Source organism: Monodelphis domestica, chromosome 1, assembly GCF_027887165.1.
Source record: "Monodelphis domestica isolate mMonDom1 chromosome 1, mMonDom1.pri, whole genome shotgun sequence".
Taxonomy (NCBI): Eukaryota; Metazoa; Chordata; class Mammalia; order Didelphimorphia; family Didelphidae; genus Monodelphis; species Monodelphis domestica.
The window spans coordinates 706,464,514-706,485,105 of NC_077227.1; the positions used below are offsets into that span (position 1 = coordinate 706,464,514).

Genomic DNA, 20,592 nt, shown 5'->3' on the forward strand with positions numbered 1-20,592 from the left:
AGGGGAAAGGAATGGGTATTTATATAGCACCTGCTATGTGCCAGTCACTGTGTTAAGTGCTTTTTGCAAATGTTTTTTCATGGCAACTCTTTGATTCAGTGGATAGAGAGCTGGGTCTGGAGACAGGAGGTCCTGGGTTCAAATCTTGCTTTAGACATTTCCTAGCTATGTGACCCTGGGCAAGTCACTTAACTCACATTGTCTAGCCCTTATAGCTCTTCTGCCTTGAAACCAATAAGCTGTATTTATTCTAAGATGGAAAATAAGAGTTTTTTAAAAGTTATCTCATTTGATCTTCACAACTCTGAAGGGTGGACTATTATCATTCCATTTTACAGTTGAGGAACCTGAGGCAAACAGGGTTAAGTGACTTGTCCAGCTAGTCTGAGGCCAGATTTGAACTCAGATTTTCCTGATTCCAGGCCCAGTACTCTGTCCACTGTACCACCTTGTGCCTTACTATGTGCCTTATTATGTGCCTTACTTACCTATCTAATGAGATCCAAATCTCATTAGAGCTGTGAGCCAAGCTGGCTGCGGTAGGTAGAAAAAAGACAATAGGGTCCTATTTCTCTATAAGCTCATTCCTCAAAGGGGAGTTAGGTGACAAGGCCCTTTGGGGTGACTTCTGTTATGGTCACTTCCCCTCCCTGGGGAGTTGAGAGGGCCACAGTTCTCCCTTTCCATTTCAATGATCAAATCCTTATGTCCATCATAGATGACAGAAATTTTGGTCACCACCATCTGAGGAAGGAAGATAGGGATAGACTGAATTAGGCCATTCATGCTATCCCTTCTCATCAGCTTTCTAACTCTTTACTATAGGGGATATTTGAAAAGAGTTGGAGCTGTAGAGGGGCTGGGGAATGGGGGGAAACAAGTCCCTGAGAAAATTAATCCCTCATGCTTGCTCTTTCATCTACTTGAACCTCTAACCAGATACACTAAATGGTGAACATTCTCCCTCAGACTTCTCATTGCACACTGTCTTTTCTCCTTAGACTAGCTTGGAGGTAGGTCTTGAAACTGGTAAAAATAAAGGGCATAAGGGAAATAAGATGGGTCTTTAGTGATAAGAGGGGCTCACTCCATATAGTGAACCTGAAGTGGGGGCAGAATGTTCCTGAAAACTCCACAGCTAATCTTTTATGGGTTGGTATCACAGGTTCACAGCATCATGGAATGTTAAAGTTAGGAAGAATCTTAGAAATCATCTAGTCCAATGATCTCATTTTCCATCTGAAGAAACTGAGGCAGAGAGAGCTAAAGTGACTCATTCAAGGTCACAGAAGCATCAAGTAGGAATGATTTGGGGGAGTTCTAAGTGCATAATTAGGAACATTAAAATGTTCTACCTTCAACATAAGGGGCTTGACATTAGAAGGGTCAGCAATCTAATTCAAGGTGTTTTCTCTCATGACTCACCTCACAGAAAGGAAAGAGAAAGAAACCAGTATTTTGTAAACACTATGTTGCCCTGGCTTTTGTCATCACAGGTTGTCCTCACTTCAGCACCAGAGACAGTATTTGAATTGAGGTTCTTGACTTTAAATTCAATGCTTTTTTCTACTGTGCTGTGCCCTAGCTGATTGACTAGGCTGAGGCTCTGAATGAGACTGTGGCCACAATGGATAATAATAGCATCAGAGAGCCCAAGTTCCTGGCAGACTTGTATTCAAGTGGGAAGCATGAGCCTGAATAATGAGAAGAGATAACAGTCATACTGTTCCCTTCTTGTCCAGACTGGGGCCTGAGGAGTCATGATTCTTTCTTTTAGTTTTTTTCCCTATAGATACTTTGGGCAGAAACCTATGTTCAGCTGCTGTTCTAGCAAGAAGTAGCCCTACTAGATCCTTCCTGGAACTGAGTGCCATCTGCCAATCCAGTAGCTGTCAGTATCTTGCTAGGGGTCTTCTTATTCACAGACAAAGTGTGGGGCCACCCAGGGATTTCCCATCCCAAATACCTCACCCAATATGCTGACATGTCTGAAATCTATTTAGCAAGGACAGATGCAGCCTTTCAATCCACAGAGGTGAAACTTATACTAAAGAGTAATGACAAAGGTCAGATCCCGTCCAGACCCACCTTGCCTCCAGAGAGAGGATGCCCAAGACATTGGGGCTCTCTCCTTGGGGGTCCCAGTTGCCCAACAATCAGACCCAAGAGGGAAGATTGCCATCTCCTGCTAAGTAGAAAGGAGGGAGGCTGCCTTGGTGCTGTCCTGCCTCTCTGGTGCTGAAACCAGGACAACCTGCAAGGGCAGAGGCCAGGGGAAGATACTTGGGTTGGATTGGGTTTTCCCCTTCCCTGGGTCAAGACAAAGGGATAACTCGAATCAGATTGACTCCTCTTTTCCTCAAGTCTTTCAACTCAAAGAGAGACACTTGAGCATCCCCAAACCTGCACTCAATGCTCCCCCAACTCACTCCTCCCATTGGGGAGCAGGAGAGCCAGCCTCTGAAATCAGGCTTGTGGCCCCAGTTGATTTCTTTGTTTCATTCCCATTAGGATGGCTGGAAGGATTAGTGTGCCTGGGTCTGTGTGCATCGGTGTGTGGTCGTATGTGTGTGCCCATTCGTCAGTGTACATGAATTATCAGTATGCCTGCTGGTGTCTACATGTCTATGTATACATATGTGTTCCTGTATGTATGTTTGTGAGTGTGTGTGTGAGAGAGAGGGGGGTTGTGTGGGGGGCTCTTTGCAGCAGCCCCTCCCTCCTGGTTCCACTTCCCAGCTCATTAAGGCTCTCCCATTATTCTGACATTTGTGCGCGTCACGTACCGGGAAGAAGTAATTTACTTAGAAGAAATTAAAAGTTCATTTTAATTGAGCGCACACTGCAGTATGCAAATGAAGAACGCATTATGTACACTGATGCAGAGACAAAGGCTGTAATCAGCGGTTAACCCCCTGTGCGCTGGCCCCCTCCTCCGCTGCTGCCTCAGCCCCCAGAGCCCACAAGAGATTGCAGACCATGAGAGATATGGCTTCCACTGGGGGGGGGGGGGGGGTCTGGAGGTGGGGAGTGTCAGCAATGGCCAAAAAACTCCTCTTCCCTGAGATCATCCCTGGGGGGCAGTGCCCATCATCTCTCCCCTCCCCTACCACGTAGCCTGAGTCCTGCTCCCAGCTGCCCCAGGAATGTGAGCCAAGGATTTCAAAGCCTGACAGCAACCAGATGTGCCCAAACCCAGCCCTTGGAAAAAAAGCACACACAGGGCCCAGGGAGCCAAGTCCCAGGAGGCCCATGCATCTCATAATTCCATTGCAAAGGAAGCAGGAGCAGTCAGACACCAGAGGAGCACAAGCCTTAGGAGAAGTCCTACATTTTTCCAGAGTTCCTTGAACCCAGGCTGAATATTCTTCCAATGGGGAGAGGTGGGTCTGAGCACATGGAAGAGGAACAATTCAGGTTAGAAGGCAGAGGCAGCAGCATCTCAAAAGGCGTTAACCCACAAATTCCATGGGAAAAAGGGAGATCCTGTGGAGAAAGCCTTCTGTAGGAAGAACTAGAGTAGCCAAGTACCCTCAGCCTAGCCAAGGACTTTCTGTGCCTCTCCTCTAGCCCTCAGAACAGGCACTGGTTTGCTCTGCTTCTTGGGAATCTTGGAATCGTGAACTTGCTGTCTGCTATATGTAGGCTCCATCACTTTTCATCTGAGGCATCCTGTGAACTCCAGCTCATCCTCTGTCTCATGGCACCAGGTCACCCTGTAAAAGAAGAGGTAACAGCATTGGGCTCTACGGAGGACTAAAGTAGGGTCATACAGCTAGTGGCAAAGACTTACTAATCTGAGTCCAGGTTTTTCTCAGCCCTCCTTTACCATATCAGGATGCCACTGGGAATCCTACGTAGTTAAGTCTGGGAGGGAAGGCACTAGCAGTTGGGAATAGGATCAGAAAAGGTTTCATGGAGAAGATGGTGCCTGAGCTGCATCTTAAAAGAAGAGAAGGTCTCTGTGAGACTGAGGTAAAGAGGGAGTGCATTCAAGGTCTGGGGAGCAATCAGTACAAAAGCATGGAGACAAAAGATGGAGAATACTATGTCTAGAAGAGGAAAATGATTTGTCCAATAACCCATGACTAGGACTAGTCAATGACAGTCACAGTTAGGACCTAGTCTCCTGACTTCTCCCTGACCCAACAAATGTGAGTCTCAGACAATTCAATCATTTCCAGGGCTCTCTCTCTCCCTCATCATGGGAACTGGATGGGATGGGATAGAGGAAGGATTTCTCTCTGTCATCATTTCTCTTTCCTACAGCCTGTCCAATTCACTGCTCTGAGGGACCCTATTCAGAGTGCCCAAAGGGACCCTAGCATGGGACTCCAAGGGACTCCAACATGGAGAATCTCTCTCAGATTGCTTGCCATCTCAGTGTGGGGGGAGAGAAGAAACAGAAATTTTTAATGTTAAAAAAATGTTTTTACACGGAATCAGAGATTGGCAATAAAATATTATCAGATAATAGAAGAAAATAGATGCCAACCTTTATCTGATAGAGTAAGGAACCGGGAGCGCCTTGCCCTAGTTTACTCAGCTATTAAGTGTTAGAATGAAATTTGTACTCAGTTTCTCTTATTTCAGATCGAGTCCACTTTCTACCATATACAATGCTGCCTTGTCCCCTAGGTATCCCCAGCCCCATTTGCCCAATGGGTTGCCCAAGGTGTCTGAGTTGTTCTTAAGTCGTGTGTGTGTGTGTGTGTGTGTGTGTGTGTGTGTGTGTGTGTGTGTGTTTACTACCTGTCAGACCTGGGATTTTTTAATGACCGTGAAAATGAAACTAGTTCGCAGATGTGAGATGACAGCCAGCTGCAGGAGACAGACAAATTACCTCCAAACCCGGTTCATGACGCCCACAGATTCCAAACAAAGGGAGTCATCTCAGCTCACTTGGATGAGCAGGAGACAGCGGGGAGCCTGGCAGCAAGCTGTTCAGAGCCCTCCCCAGGAGCAGCCAGGCAGCCGGCCTGGAACCAGGGGCGGGCCACAGAGCCACCCCCCGCACCACAGATCCCCAACAACTCCTCTCCCCAGACCTTGCCTGGTAACACGCCCCAGAATTCCAAGCCAACCTCAGCCAACCTCTTTGTGACACAGAGGCCACCCACCAGCCACCCTTACAACTGGCAGCAAGTTTACACTTTTAAGAACATGGGGAGCCTCTCCCAGCTTTAAATCTGGTCCAGTGATCTCGCGAGGAAAGTGAGCCCCAAGAAAATCAAGAGACTTAGTCAAGGTCACAGGACTAGTAAGTGATAGAGGCAGGATTTGAACTCCCAACCTCTGACTCCTATCCAATTCTTTTTGTAGTCAGTCAGCCAAGTTTATTAAGCACTTAGTATGTGCCAGGCACTGTTCTAAGCACAGGAGTAAAAATACAAAGAAATCTGAAGCCAGTTCCTGCCCTCAAGGAGCTTACCATCTGAGGGGAAGACAACAGGCAAGCAGCTATGAATAGATGAGATGTCTGGTGCTTTGCATGTTCACATTTTACTTTCTCTGCCACCTTCTGAGGTAGACAGAGAAGCACAGTCATTTCCATCATATAGATAGGTTAGGGAACAGAGACATATATATATATGTTTCTATGACAGAGCTTTTGACCTCCAGCCCAATGAATAAATATCCTTTGCCTTAGATTTTTTTCCTACTGCTGGGCTTTTTTATTATCTCATTACAAGAGGAAGGAAGACAAAGGAAGAGGCAAAGAGGGCGCTGACTCAGACTAGGGGCTTTCGGCTAGAAATCGGGGGGGGGGGGGAATAAATGGAGAAAAAGGAGCCCCAGCACAATGCCAGGCATGGACTTCCCTGGTCTTCTCTCCCACCAGGGCCCCTGAGATGTGGTCTGAGACAGGCATGGGGATCCCCAATCTTGGTGATTGCCAGTGAAGCCTTTTAGAATAATGTCTTCATCACTATCTCTCTGCCCCAGGCTTTCAGGGGCTGCTGGGGACTTTCCAGCAGCAGCAGCAGCAGCAGCAGCAGGCACGCAGGTAGGCAAGCTCTGTGACTTGCCCTCGTCTCTCTGTTTCTGGGCTGTCTCAAAGCCCAACACAACCACCCTTGCCTATTAGCAGACCTGTGTATTCCTTGGAAGTCACTTGGAGACCACGGGTGGCTTGTACACTCTAGTTGAAGATCATATTGACCTATGAAAGAGGTGCCAATAGCACCATTGATTAAAAACAAGTCCATCACATCCCATTCTATTCCATCTAAATCAATTCAGTATTTATTAAGCATCTCCTGTGTGTCACTGAGCATCATCGAGGCAGCCTCTGTAAGAAGTACCATATTTAGATAAGACAGCCCCTCTGCCATAACAAATACAATAATAGGTTATGTAAGTACCTAAAGACAAAGTGGGAAGATTTCATTTTCTTCACTAGCATAGACTGCAAACAGTGGATAAAGTCTAAGAAATTGCATGATTTCTCAGATGGCTTGTGTCAGAAATGGGATTTGAACTCAGCTCTTCTTCATTCGAAGGCCAATCAATACTCTATCCATGATGCCAGATGACCTGTATAACTTTCACATTCTAGGGGGAAGCTGGGTGCCTTAAAGGATTGAGAGCCAGATCTAGAGCTGGGAGGTCCTGGGTTCAAATTTGGCCTCAGACACTTCCTAGCTGTGTGAGTGACCCTGGGAGAGTCACTTAACCCCCATTGCCTAACCCTTAACACTCTTCTGCCTTAGAACCAATACACAGTATTGATTCTAAGATGGAAGGTAAGAGGTTTTTGGTTTTTTTTTAAATCTTTTACATTCTAATAGTATAGTATAATACATGATGAATTCCTAATGGAGGTATGAATGAATAGCTACATGAAATGTCAATAGGAAGAGGCAGGGAAAACTGAGCAAATACAATGGAGGTGCAAGAATGTAGGACATGGATGGAAGATAGTGAGTTGTCCATCTTAACTGAATCAAAGAAAATACAGAGGAGAGTAGTATGAGGAATAGCTGGAGTGCTAACAAATTTTGGAGGATTTTGAATGGCAGACTAAAAAGTCTGAAATGTATTTACAATCAGTAAAGACAATAGAATAATACATTTGTAATTGGAAGAGAGGCCACCAGGTCTAACCCCTCCATCCAACCCCATTTTTCAGATGAAGAAACTGAGGCACCAAAGGGTTAAGAGATTTTTCTAAGGCCACATAACTAGTAAATATCTGAAGCAGGATTTGAGCCTAAATCAAACAGAAAAATATCAGGGCAGAATAAAGAGAGAAGGAAGCAAATGGCAGACCAAGGTAGGGGCAGTGTTAGAAGAGACAACAGATTACGGAAGATATGAATGAAGGGTTCAAGTCTAAAGGCTGACCCAAACCTCCTAGCAAGGAAATTCATAGTGCGGGTGTAAGGTTGGCAACTTCTCTGTAAATCTGAGTCTTGGAGCTTTGCCTGGGACGCTGAGAAGTAGAGATTTATCTAGGGTCACACAGCCAATGTTAGAGGCAAGATCTGAACAGAGCTTTTCCTGGCTTTGGGCAGCTAGGTGGCACAGTGGAGAGTGCTCAGTGCCTGGAATTAAAACACTTATTATCTTTGTTACTCCGGACAAGTCATTTGACCCAATTTGCCTCAATTTCCTCATCTGTCAAATGATCTGGAGAAGAAAATGACAACCCACTCCAGGATCTCTTCCAGGAAAATATTAGAGTCACAAAGAGTTGGACACCACTGAATAACTTCTCAAGACTGGCTCTCTATTTTCCTTAAAAAAGGTGTTTTTTATGTATCATGAGAAAAGGAGTCAGAAGACCCAAGTTCGAATCTTGATACTGCCATTAATTTCCTATGTGACTATTTAGCTCAGTTCCATTTTCAATAAAGTGAGGAAGTCAGGACTTGGGTTCAGTTCTAGGACTTGACACTTATTAGTTGTGTGACTTGGAGTAAATCACTCTATAGCTCCCCAGAGGCTTCCATTTCCTCATCGGTGGTGAGAGGGCTTTGGATTAGAGACTCACTAAGCTAAGAGCTATCACTAGCAATTTTTGAGCCTAGGACAAGGGGCATGAAATACATCCTCAATTCAGCTGGAACATAAGGTGGCTAGAAAAGTTGGATCTTCTCCAGAAAGTGGTATGGTGGTAGGAAAAGAATGGCTATAGGTCAGTTCGAGAAGGTGTAAATTACAAATAAGTGGCAGGAGTTGGACCAGCTGCTTTTGGTGGACACACCCCCCCACCCCCAACTTGTCCAACATCAGAATGAAACAGTGCCCTCAAAGTAGGTTTCTGGACTCTCTTCCTATCCCAGAAGGAAGTGCACCAGAATTGCCAAGTCCAGGCAAATTCTCAGCCTACAACATTTCAGGCTAAGAGCTTCTTCTCTGCTGATTGCATCTATGATATTACTCAAAGCCTTTAGATCTGTGCACAAACCACACCAAATGAGTTGGTCTGCTTGTCTACATGTTTCATGAAGCCCTTATTCCCCAATGGCCCCCCTGCCCAGGTCCTTTCCCGGGGTCTCTTAGGATAATGGCATAGAATAAAAGTTAATGTAATTGGTCATTAATTGATTTAGTCCCTCTATGGACACATGCACACTTACACGTGTGTTTATTTTGGTCTGAACCTGTATAGTAAACCCCTACTGTGGAAACTTCTTTTTTCTAATATGATCATTAACTCCCTGCAATTTATGATTTTAGAAAGGTGTCTAGAACACTGAGGCAAGACTAGAACCCAGTTCTTCCTGACTTCAAAGCTGTCCCTCTTATCCATCATGTCCTGCTGTCTTGGGTAATTCATTTATATACACCTTCTTTTTTTTAAATCTTTACCTTCCATCTTAGAATCAATACTATGTATTGGTTCCAAAGCAGAAGAGTGGCAAAAAAGTAAAGTAGTAAAGAGTAGTTTTAAAAAAAGATAGTAAAAAAATGGAGGCTAAGTGACTTGCCCACAGTCACCCCGCTAAGAAATGTCTGAGGCCATATTTGAACCCAGGAACTCCCATCTCTAGGCCTGTTCTCAATCCGCTGAGCTTTCCAGTTGCCTCTTTAAATATACTTTCATAAATTTATAATCTAGGGCTGGACAAAACCTCAGAGTTTATCTAGTCCAAATCCCTCGTACAGATGGGAAAAATGAGTCTCAGGATGAGAAAGTTACATACTGCCTCAGGAAAACATTTTCAACTGAACATTCTTTAAAAGATTCATGTATCCATTGGTACTGGAATTCCCTGCAGAGGCCACAACCCTTCCATGCCATAATAGGTGACTTTTATCAACTGCTGGGATCAAAATAAAATGGTAGCCAACCTACTGGTGATGAACCATATCTCCAAATTTAGTTAGACTGGCCCTCAGAAGACCATCTCTTACTGCTAGGTATCAAAGCATTTCCAGCTTCCAAACCTATCTTTATCACATCTATCCCTCTAACTCCAGTGGGATGATGGGAGTTTTGGTACCCTTGGTCAAAACCCATCCAGTATTAGCTCCTATGACCTTAATTATGTGCCAGATACTGGGTGGAGGCATCAGGACCTTAGTGGAGGCCATCATTTGTAGTTGAATAAATCACTAACTAAAATTAATACTTATAGTGGAGCAATTAGGTGGCTCAGTGGAAAAAGAGCTAGGCAGGGAGTCAGAAAGTCCTGGGTTCAAATTTGACTTCTGACTTGTCTTAGCTGGGTGACCCTAGGCAAGTCATGTAATCTTGTTTGCCTACTGTTTGTCTTTCTGTCTTAGTGTTGTTATTAGGACAGAGTATAAGGGTTTTAAAAATACTTATAACAAAAGCTCTATCAGGAGCTCCTTGCCCACCCAACATAGCACTATTTCTCTAAGAAGTCATTCTTAGTTCTCCCCTTTTCTTCTCAGCACCTCCAATAGAGCTTTATCTCTGAGAAGACCTTCCAATTTACATCTCTATATCTTATACAGCTCCTTCATGTATATATATATATATATTTGTGTGCTGTTTCCCCTATTAGAGAGAGAGCTCCCTGAAATCAAAGACTATTTTTAACCTTCTTTGAATCCCCAGTGATTAACACAGACCTTGGAAAACAGTAAATGCTTAATAAAACCCTTCCCTCCTTTCTTAGAATCAATATGGTATATATTGGTTCTAAGGCAGAAGAGTGGTAAGGGCTAGGCAATGGGAGTTAAGTGATTTGCCAAGGGTCACCCAGCTAGGATGTATCTGGGGCTAGATTTGAACCCAAGACTTCCCATCTCTATCCACTGAATCCACCTATCCACTCTACCTACCTAGCTGCTTCCCCTTAATAAATTCTTGATAAATCCTTAATAAATACTTGTTGATTGACTGACTGAAAAAATCCATTTCAACATGCATCTTCTATACTGTTTTTTTCACAGGAACAGTCCTCACCATACATTCAAGGAGTACCTTTATATAAATGCTATGCTCCTAGATTCCGAACAAGAAGGGCAGTTACCTAGCCCAATCCCTTTATTTTACAGATGAGGGAAACTCTAGGGTCCTTCTAGCTCTGGCTTTCTATTTTCTAGGATATTATCAAATCCTAAAACCTTATATTTTGACAGAATCTTACAATCTTGCAAGAGCTCATTACCCACTTTTCCACCTGTCATCAACTCTGTCCCCATCAGTCCTCCCAGGAGGCAGAATTGTTCCTGAGTCACACTACTGTCTAGAGAAAATCCAAGGGAGGCAGTCAGGGTGGGAGCCAGATGTGTGTTTGGTGGTGGTGAGGGGGGGAGGGCAGATAGATGATCATAGACAGATCCTTTAGGGGCTAAACAAAGAGAATTTTAGAACTGGGTCCTTCCCCCACCTTCCTATTGATCAAAATCCTACCCATCCTTCAAAGCCTAGCTTAGACGCCACCTCCTCTATGAAGTCTTCTCTAATTCCCTCAGATGAAAGTGATCCTCTTATACTCCAAATTATCATAGCATTTCATTCATAGCACTCACACAGCTCTGATTCAAATAGGACCTGTGATTTCATTAGGGAGGTAATTCACACAATAAGCCCAATGCGTGGCAACTCTGTCCATCAGTGCTGGAGTCTGGAGGGGTTGCTTAAAGTACATAGAGGTTAAGGGATTTATTCCAGAGTTACATGAATGAGCTTCATCTGAATCCAGGTCTTCCAGAATCCATCTTCCACCACTCTTCCACAATTTGATGCTACCTCTGCTGATCATGAGGCTACATAGATCTAGGGTTGGAAGGGGCCTTAAAGACTATCACAGATGAGGAAATTGGGATCTAGAGAGATTTAAATAATTTGCTCAAAGTCACACAGATAGATAGATAGACAGACAGACAGACAGACAGACAGACAGACAGATAGATAGATAGATAGATAGATAGATAGATAGGTAGGTATACAGATGGATGGATGGATGGATGGATGGATAGATAGATGGATGGATGGATAGACAGATTAGATGGATATAGATATATTTCTATATAATATAGAAATATATGGATATTCATGTTTATATATGCAAATATATATGTATGTGTAATGTAACTTTGTGTGGGTACATGTCTTATCTGTCCTAATAGACTATATATACGTCCTGAAGGCAAGGACTGGCTCTTGCATCTCTTTCAATTTCCCCAGTGTTGGACAGACTCCTTAGTGGAGTGGTCACTGAATAAATATTTGTGAAGTAAAAGATGGAACGAATGGGTATGACACCACAGGGGCACTAGAAGCCAGTATCTGTCTGGTCTCTAGGTGTCCAAGTCCTGGTACTGGCCTCATCCCTACCAGCTCGCACACATGGCAGCTCTTAATTTGGGTCAAGGATATCACAGGAGTCAATGTCTGCTAGAATCTAAGCTGGGTGTTATCTCCTTTAGCACTGGCTGCCAGCTAGCAGCCCTCATCATTTCACTGTCCAGGATCACGGGTGGTCCTAGGCCAAGGACACTGCATGGAAGCTGACTAAGCCCTCATGGTTAATGTCAGGGGTGACTACTCAGTGGCCTGCTGGGAAGAGACATTATTCCCCATGCCATGCTGAGTTCCCGACCCACAGCTCCAGATGGCGGGCGCGAAAGAGTTAAGTCCGCTGTGATCAACAGCAAGAAGCGAGTGGTAAACAATTTTTCTCTCCCTCTGCTAAATTAATATGCAAATTCCTAAACCCCCCCCCTCCACTCTCTTCCCCTGCCTTGAAATTATCGAGGTAGAATGCTTGGGCTAATTATGCATTCAAACGAGCAGGCTTCGTTAATGTGGCACTAAGAGGATGCTGAAAATGATTGTGAGGAGATGAAATTGAAATTCTAGCGTGGCACTCCTGGTGCATCTGGAACTGCTCTTGCATGGCCCAGCAGATGTAACCCGACAGTGACCGCCAAGCCTTGAGCCAACTCCAGGCTGGAGCTAATCTGGCTACAGGAGCCCTGACCTGGATGGAGGGGGAAGGGGGCAAGGAGAGGCTGAGACCCACCAGGGCGAGCTTTCCACTTCACCTCTCTGCCCTCCTCCAATCCAACCACAGATTACCTTTCTCATTAAAGAATGGAAACAGGTGCCCACTCCAGGGGAGTCCCCATTGTGGAGACCTTGCCCGGGTTCCCAACCACTTCTTGAAGGAGGGAGTCTTCACCTGCCACTATTGCTGCTGCTCTGTAGTCTCAAAGGTTTTCATGAGAGTAGTTGCCATTCATTAGTTCTTGGGTGGGGTGATGTGGTGGTAGGGGTAGGGGTAAGACATCTTGGTTGGCACAGAGACTCTCTAAATGCCGTGTGTGGTGGAGAAGAAATCCCAGAAGGCAGGTAGTAAATAATAGCAAGCAGCAGAAGAAAGAAATTCCCAAAGGCAAGTGGTGGGGAAATTCAGATAATTGAAGAACATAAATGGATACGGGCACCTTAGCCTTTTCTTTCCAAACAATCTCATTGCTGTTGACATGAAGAACCAACTCATGGGATCATAGGATTTTAGAGCTGGAACTGATGTCAAAAATTACTGACTCAAGTCTCCTTTTACAGATGAGGAAACTGAGCCCCAAGAGAAGGATGGGGTTTGGGCTACTTCCTTTATTAGCTTGTATTTATTTTGAATTGTATTTTATAGTTGGAGGCATGGCAGAATGGAGAAAGAGATGGCTTTGTAGCCAGAAAGATGTGGGTTTTACTTTGTGACTCAGGAAAACTCAGTCTCTTGGTGTCCCCAGGCTATTGTTCTGAAGGAGTTTCCTATAGCAATTAAACCCACAGATCCAGCCCCCACTAAAATGTTTTTATTTTTTGGTCTTTGTCAGTTTTCTACTTTTCCATCCCCACCCTTGCCCCAGTAAAATAAAGCATATTTGAGGGAAGGAATTATTTTCCTTTTTTTTTAAGCCTTTGCCTTCTATCTTAGACTCTATACTATTCATTCCAAAGTAGGCAATGGGGGTTAAGTGACTTCCCCAGGGTCACCCAGCTAGGAAGTATCTTAGGTAACAGTAGAACCCAGGACCTCTCTTTTCTAGACCTGATTCTCAGTCTACTAGCCTACCTTGCTGCCCCTTCCCTTTGGTTTTATCTTTGTATACCTAGGACCTACCATTGCCCCTGGCACATAGTAGGTCCTTAATAAATTTGAATTGAGGTGTCCACTATCACACAGAAATCTGCCTTGTACAAAGAGCAGAGCCAAGATGTGAACACAACTATTCCAGACATTGAAATTCAGTGTTCTTTCTATACGCCAAAAAGCTTAGCCTGACATTCAGGGTCCTCTACAATGTGGCCCTAACTAACATCTCCAGTCTTCTTTGCTTCCCAAAATGAACCCTCTAAACTCCAGTTGTCCATGACATCACCTTGAGCTGTTTTACTCAATCCTTTCCCAGTGTCTTTGCTCATAGCATCCCTTCTACCAGATATACCCTCTCATTTCTTCTTGATCTAATTCCAACCCATCCTTCAAGATGGACCTCCTTCATGGTCTTCCCTTAACATCTCCAGCTTCTCCCCTTCACGCAGCCTCCAATATCTGGGCCTCTCATTGTATATGGGGTCCTGACTTCTGCATCTCTTAATTGTTCATCAACTCCCTGTGCAAACAACTCATCTCTTCCACTCAATTTCAAGCTTCAGGAGGGCTGGGAATTATGTCACCCACTCTCGTACTTGCCATGACATGGGACAGAGAATTTTATAGGTGTTTAATACACATTTATTAAATGAACAGTTGGGCAGATCCCTTGGGCAGCCCCTGCCCTATTTGCTATTACAAGAGGATGGGGAGGTTGCCTGAAATGTTTGCTGAAAGGTCTGATCTAGGAGTTAAGCAAATACCTCTGGGGGACAAGATTAGGAGAAGGAGCATTCTCTTAGTACAGCATTGCCCTACACTGGCTTTGGAATTACAATCTGGATTTGAACCCAGGCGCAGTTTCCTATCTGACCTTGACAAAATCCTTCCCCATTTCTCCACCTCACTGTTCTCTTTTGTAAGATGAGGAGGTTAGACCACACCATCTCTAGATTCTAACTCTAAATAGGTTTCACACTGAGGCCAACTGATATCCGCTTCCTGGGACTGAGCCACCCAGCAAGATTATGACCACTGAAAGATCAGGGAGCAAGGGAAGGGGCCCTCTTCCAAGCAGAGAGCTTAATACCATTGTCATCTGTTACTTCTCTTTTTACAATCGTACCTCACTAACACCAGTCATCCAATACAACTCAAACCAATTCAGTGAAGATTCACCACTGTTGTTGTTCAGTTGTTTCGATTATGGCTGACTCTTTATGACCGTGTTTGGAGTTTCCTTGGCAAAGATACTGGAGTGGTTTGCCATTTTTCTCTCCAACTGATTTTATAGATGAGAAAACTGAGTCAAACAGGATTAAAAGACTTGGCCCAGGGTCAAACAGCTAGTAAGAGTCTGAAGCTGAATTTGAACTCAGAAAGATGAGTCTCCCCAACTCCAGATTCTGTGCTGTATCCACTGTGCCACCTATCTGCTCCTAAAAATTCATTGAGTGCTCTCTGTGCCCAGTTCCATACACCAGACTTGGACAGGCAAGAAATCTTTCCCAATCTCCTCCATCCCCCTTTTTCTAGCACCTTCCATTTATACGGTATGTGTCTTGTTCGTCCATAAATTACTTACATGTTATCTCCCCTATTAGAATGTGAGTTCCTTAAAATCAGAGACAATGTTTTTACCTTCCTTTGTTCCCCTCAGAACTTAGCACAATGTCTGGCATAGAGTAAATACTTAAATTTGTTGATTGACTAATTTTGCTCAGAAATAAGGGCAGGGCTGAAAGTCTGGGGAAAGTTCCTTGAGTCACAGAATTCTATGTTGATGGGGTTCCACATTTAGAGACTTGCTCAAGGGCCTCTGGGACAATTAGAGGATCTTCCCCATCCTTCCACAGAGAGGACCATGGGTATTATATTTTATAGAAGGCTAAGGCTTTGCTTTCTCTTCCTTGGTGGGAATCCTGCCCAAAGTAACCTACTTCCGTTTTATTATTTCTATAAAATGACAGAAAAGAGGACATTCCTCTTCCCTCTCCAACCCAGCCTCTAAAGCTAGGACTTGGGCGGTACATGGAACAAAACAAGGGTTTGAGGTTCCTTTTTTTTTTTAAATGTATGTCCTTTTAGTGCATAAAATCCCACTTTCCATAACACAAATGTATTTACTCAAGTGACGTGTATTCTAGTGAAGGCTCAAAGCCCTCAGTGGAGAGCCATCCAGTTTCCAAACCCTGCCCAGGTCACACAAGAGTTCTTTATCAGTCTCTGCTACCATTATATTTCAGTGCAATAATCTGAACCAAGGGAATGGAGTATTGTCTAGGATGGGCAAAACATGGATAGCATGTCAGAACTGAGAAGGGCTTTAGAACAAAAGAAAGTCAGCACCAGAAGGCACTTTAGAACACAGAATGTTAGAGTTGGAAGGCACCTTAGACTAAAGAATGTCAGAGCTGGGAGGGACCTTAGAACAGAATATTGGATCCAGAAGGATCCTTAGAATAAAGACTGCCAGAGCTGGGAGGGACCTTAGAACAGAATGTTGGATCCAGAAGGATCCTTAGAATAAAGAATGTCAGATCTGGGAGGGACCTTAGAACAGAATGTTGGATCCAGAAGGATCCTCAGAATAAAGACTGTCAGAGCTGGGAGGGACCTTAGAACAGAATGTTGGATGCAGAAGGATCCTTAGAATAAAGACTGTCAGAGCTGGGAGGGACCTTAGAACAGAATGTTGGATCCAGAAGGATCCTCAGAATAAAGACTGTCAGAGCTGGGAGGGACCTTAGAACAGAATGTTGGATCCAGAAGGATCCTTAGAATAAAGAATGTCAGAGCTGGGAGGGACCTTAGAACAGAATGTTGGATCCAGAAGGATCCTCAGAATAAAGACTGCCAGAGCTGGGAGGGACCTTAGAACAGAATGTTGGATCCAGAAGGATCCTCAGAATAAAGACTGTCAGAGCTGGGAGGGACCTTAGAACAGAATGTTGGATGCAGAAGGATCCTTAGAATAAAGACTGTCAGAGCTGGGAGGGACCTTAGAACAGAATGTTGGATCCAGAACATTCCTCAGACTAAAGAATGTCAGAGCTGGGAGGGACCTTAGAACAGAATATTGGATCCAGAAGGATCCTTAGACTAAAGACTGCCAGAGCTGGGAGGGACCTTAGAACAGAATATTGGATCCAGAAGGATCCTTAGAATAAAGACTGCCAGAGCTGGGAGGGACCTTAGAACAGAATGTTGGATCCAGAAGGATCCTTAGAATAAAGAATGTCAGAGCTGGGAGGGACCTTAGAACAGAATGTTGGATCCAGAAGGATCCTCAGAATAAAGACTGTCAGAGCTGGGAGGGACCTTAGAACAGAATGTTGGATGCAGAAGGATCCTTAGAATAAAGACTGTCAGAGCTGGGAGGGACCTTAGAACAGAATGTTGGATCCAGAAGGATCCTCAGAATAAAGACTGTCAGAGCTGGGAGGGACCTTAGAACAGAATGTTGGATCCAGAAGGATCCTTAGAATAAAGAATGTCAGAGCTGGGAGGGACCTTAGAACAGAATGTTGGATCCAGAAGGATCCTCAGAATAAAGACTGCCAGAGCTGGGAGGGACCTTAGAACAGAATGTTGGATCCAGAAGGATCCTCAGAATAAAGACTGTCAGAGCTGGGAGGGACCTTAGAACAGAATGTTGGATGCAGAAGGATCCTTAGAATAAAGACTGTCAGAGCTGGGAGGGACCTTAGAACAGAATGTTGGATCCAGAACATTCCTCAGAATAAAGAATGTCAGAGCTGAAAGGGACCTTAGAACAGAATGTTGAATCTAGAAACATCTTTAGAACATGGGATGTTAAATCTAGAAAGAGCCTTAGAGCAAAGAATGTCAGAGCTGGGAGGGATCTTAGAACACAGAATGTTGGATCTAGAAGCATCCTTAGAACAAAGAATGTCATAGGTGAAAGGATAGAGCCCCAGACCTAGAGACGGAATGTCCTGAGTTCAAATCTGTTATCAGACACTTTCTAGCTATATGACTCTGGGCAAGTCGCTTAAAACCATTTGCCTAGCCCTTCTCCTTCTGTCTTAGAGTTGTTACTAAGACAAAAAGTAAGGGTTTAAAAAAGAGATGGGTAGGGAGCAGAAGGACTTGGAGGCAAGAGATAGATAGGACATTAACTCCCTATTCAACCTCAGCAAAGTCCCTTCTGTGGATTTCAGTTTTATCATCTATTAAATGAGAAAGTTAGACTAGGCTGTTCTCTGCAGTCATTTCTAGCTCAAAAGTTATGGGATTCTTCATTATAGAAATGTGGCTGGACCAAGGACATTCAAATAGTGCCAAATCTGGGACTAGATCCCCAACTCCTACCCAGCCCAGAGTGTCCTTTCTACCATATCCAATGGAGGGAAGGCAGGAGGGAAACGGACCAATGTGTGGGAAAGTAGTAGGAAACTACATGAGTATATTTGGGGGCCATCAACACATTTCTGCCTCTGGTTTGGGGGAAGGGGTCTAAGCAGCACCCCCCCCTTTTTATAAGGCTTGAATGTGCTGGACTCTGGCTGATCCATTTAGCTGTGTGAATACAGGGTTCTGGGCCTCAGGAAGGGGCTGTGCTGAGCCCTGGCTGGCCCTGACCAAGTCTGTGATGCCTTGAGGGCAGAAGGAGGTCTTTTGGAATTCCCAGGGCCTGGGAGTGGGGCAGGACTGAACTGCTGGGGCCAGCTGTTCATACATCTCCCTGGTGGTTCTTGTAAGTCAGTCATGAGATCCACTTCCTTTCTCAAGAAAAAAAAAGCAGCCATGGGTATTTCAAGGAACTTAGAGCCCTTTTCACACCAGATTCTCCTGCACAGTCGTGTGAGCAGCTGTTCCCCTTGTCCAGTGAGACCAGAGCAAGATGGAATGGACTTAAGTACATACAGCTTGAGGAAGTGAGACGGGAGATTCTCATAGTCTAGGTTAAAAGCCATAGAAACCACCAGAAATTTTACTTTATTAAAAAATTAGAGGAAGAAGGATGGAGAGATCTTTCACAACTATGGTTAGGTGAAGAATTCTTTTTCCAAAACCCTTACCTTCTGGTTAGTATCAATTCTAAAACAGAATCATGGCAAGGGCTAGGCAATTGGAATTAAGTGACTTGCCTAAGGTCACACATCTAGGAAGTGACTGAGGCCAGATTTGAACCCAGGTCTTCCTGACTCCTGGCCTGATAAGTATGCTACCTAGTTGCCCCTTAAATGAAGAATTCTTAACCAAATAAGGGATAGAGTAGGTCACAAAAGATGAAATAGATAAGTTTGATGATATGAAACTGAAAAGTTTTTACATAAAATCAGTGTAGCTAGGATAAGAAGAGAAACTCTTTAATGGGGGAAAAAATCATTGCATCAAATGAATCTGCTAAGAATCTGATAGCCTGGATAATGTATAAGACTGAGAGCTCAATGCAAAGATTTGCAAACAATCAACAATCATATGAACGATTGTCCCAAATCACTAATAATCAGAGGAATTAAAATAAAAACAACTGGGATTTTACCTTGCCCTAGCAAACTGGCAAAGATTACATGAACTCCTAGAAGGCAGGGGCTGTCTTTTTGCTTCTTTTTGCATCCTAAGTACATAGCACAGTGATTGGCATATAGTAGGCTCTTAAAAATGTTTATGATTTAAAAAAAAACTCTTACCTTCCATCTTAAAATTAATACTGGGTATTAGTTCCAAGGTAGAAGAGTAGCAAGGGCTAGGCAATGGGGGTTAAGTGACTTGCCCAAGGTCACACAGCTAGGAAGTGTCTGAGGTCAGATTTGAACCCAGGACCTCCCATCTCTGGGCCTAGCTTTCAATCCACTATGCCACCTAATTCCCCTTTATTTGTTGAATTCTTCATTAAAATGTAAGCTCCTTGAAGCCAGGTACTTTCTTTCTTCCTTGTATTTGTATTCCTGTTTCTGACACATAGTAAACAATCAATTTTTCCCTTTCTCTGTCTGTCTCTCCTAACATCTGTCTACTGTTACCTATCTATCTCTAATCTCAATATAAATCCATCCTCTGTCTGTTTACCATTAATTGTCTGTCTATATCATCTATCCATTCATCTGTCTATCCATCTATCTGCCTATCTGTCTATTCATTTATCTATCCATCCATCTATCCATCTATCTATCCACCCCATCTATCTATCCATCTATCTATCTATCTATCTATCTATCTATCTATCTATCTATCTACCTATCTGTCTATCTATCTATCATCTATCTATCTATCCATCCATCTATCCATCCATCTATCTATCTATCTATCTATCTATCCATCTATCCGTCTATCCGTCCATCCGTCCATCCATCTGTCTGTCTGTCTGTCTTTCTATCATGCCATTAGTGCAACTATGAAGTCCAACTTCTCTTTAAGTAATTTGTAATAATGCTTTTTTAAAAAGTACTTTAAAAGACAATGCTTTTCTACCCAGATATCCCACCGTTAGTCCCCTTTTATCTTTCCTTAATTGAATGTTAGCTCCTTAAAGGCAGGACCAGTCTCTTTTGGCTAGTACTTGTACCCTATCAGTGTTCTCAATAACTTTATAAGGTTTCTTCTGGCTTAGGGGTTGTTCTCTAGATACAAATTGAATCACATCTCTGTAGAGTTCAGGGTAAACAAAAGATTAAGACTTAGATATCTCTCTGCCTTAGTACTGACTCTAGGAATTCAGGGAGGAAGATGAGGGACTAAAGCCATCGCATGGGTCATCCAGGCTCCAAGAAACTAAGGTGATGTCTCAGCCCAAAATTATGAAGAGAGATAAACCTTCAATAAAGCACCCACCTTGTTATTCATCCATAGCATCCTGCCCCCAGAACCAGAAGTAAGATGAAAGATACACAGTATAGAAGACTTAAGAGGTTGAAGATTCTAGTTTTGGCTTGGCCAATATTAATATTATCTGTGTGACTCTGACAAGTTACTCCCTGGGTCTCAGCTTCGTTTTATGTAAATTGATACATGGGGTCAGACCAGATGATTCCCAGTAAGGTCCAGTACACTCCTACATTTCATGGTTCTACCATTTTAAGTCACTCATCAAATGCCT

General features: G+C 43.8%; 1 long non-coding RNA gene across 1 annotated transcript in view; it reads right to left on the minus strand.

Annotated features, from left to right (window-relative positions):
- Positions 1–2,804: 2,804 nt before the first annotated feature.
- The window catches only part of LOC130456326 (uncharacterized), a 35,448-nt gene continuing 17,660 nt past the window's right edge, over positions 2,805–20,592 (minus strand). Inside the window, exon 2 of the long non-coding RNA XR_008915002.1 lies at positions 2,805–3,716. This is a non-coding gene — a long non-coding RNA (uncharacterized LOC130456326). The remainder of the gene's footprint in view (positions 3,717–20,592) is intronic.